Source organism: Haemaphysalis longicornis, unplaced genomic scaffold (genome assembly GCF_048455015.1).
Source record: "Haemaphysalis longicornis isolate Haplotype H1 unplaced genomic scaffold, Haemaphysalis longicornis Haplotype H1 scaffold_7, whole genome shotgun sequence".
Classification (NCBI taxonomy): Eukaryota; Metazoa; Arthropoda; class Arachnida; order Ixodida; family Ixodidae; genus Haemaphysalis; species Haemaphysalis longicornis.
In genome coordinates this window covers 94,999,960-95,001,195 of record NW_027526422.1, presented here as the reverse complement: position 1 = coordinate 95,001,195, position 1,236 = coordinate 94,999,960, and the positions used below count along the sequence as shown (strand labels likewise).

General features: G+C 51.4%; 2 non-coding genes across 2 annotated transcripts; both read left to right on the top strand.

The window, feature by feature from the left end:
- The first annotated feature begins 231 nt into the window (after positions 1-231).
- Positions 232-304, top strand: Trnat-cgu (transfer RNA threonine (anticodon CGU)). The gene has a single exon. It is a non-coding gene; the product is annotated as a tRNA-Thr (tRNA).
- A 387-nt stretch (positions 305-691) lies between these two features.
- On the top strand, positions 692-764 carry Trnat-cgu (transfer RNA threonine (anticodon CGU)). Its single transcript has one exon. It is a non-coding gene; the product is annotated as a tRNA-Thr (tRNA).
- The last annotated feature ends 472 nt before the right edge of the window (positions 765-1,236 follow it).

Here is a 1,236-nt window from a genome sequence, read left to right as displayed (position 1 = left end):
TGCATAGCGAGGGCCTCTGTTCTGGCAGTCTTGGTGCCATAGGGAGTTTAAGAGGGTTCAACGCTGGTTGACCACTCTCGACATGTCGTAGACACTCGAGTCACGGCCCGGGGGTTAAAAAGAAGGTCCCCTTCACCCCGAGAAGTCGGAGTGGCGCTGGCTACCACCCCCAAGCACAGGAAAAAATTACATAGACATAAATACCCCAGAAAGTGGAGGGGAAAAATAGCCCCGCTGGTAGCGTAGTGGTTATCGCACCAGACCCGTGTTCTGGAGGTCGTGGGTTCGGATCCCACCCGGCGGGCATTTTTTCTCCACTTTCTTTCTTTCTTTCCAAATTCTTTATCTGTTTCAATTACCTACCACATCCTCCCCTTTGTTCCCGAGGTTTTCTTGACTGCCAACCCTTATTTCTGTCTTATTTCAACGAGCCCCTCATTTCCTATTCTGATTCGCTATATGCATAGCGAGGGCCTCTGTTCTGGCAGTCTTGGTGCCATAGGGAGTTTAAGAGGGTTCAACGCTGGTTGACCACTCTCGACATGTCGTAGACACTCGAGTCACGGCCCGGGGGTTAAAAAGAAGGTCCCCTTCACCCCGAGAAGTCGGAGTGGCGCTGGCTACCACCCCCAAGCACAGGAAAAAATTACATAGACATAAATACCCCAGAAAGTGGAGGGGAAAAATAGCCCCGCTGGTAGCGTAGTGGTTATCGCACCAGACCCGTGTTCTGGAGGTCGTGGGTTCGGATCCCACCCGGCGGGCATTTTTTCTCCACTTTCTTTCTTTCTTTCCAAATTCTTTATCTGTTTCAATTACCTACCACATCCTCCCCTTTGTTCCCGAGGTTTTCTTGACTGCCAACCCTTATTTCTGTCTTATTTCAACGAGCCCCTCATTTCCTATTCTGATTCGCTATATGCATAGCGAGGGCCTCTGTTCTGGCAGTCTTGGTGCCATAGGGAGTTTAAGAGGGTTCAACGCTGGTTGACCACTCTCGACATGTCGTAGACACTCGAGTCACGGCCCGGGGGTTAAAAAGAAGGTCCCCTTCACCCCGAGAAGTCGGAGTGGCGCTGGCTACCACCCCCAAGCACAGGAAAAAATTACATAGACATAAATACCCCAGAAAGTGGAGGGGAAAAATAGCCCCGCTGGTAGCGTATTGGTTATCGCACCAGACCGGTATTCTGGAGGTCGTGGGTTCGGATCCCACCCGGCGGGCATTTTTTCTCC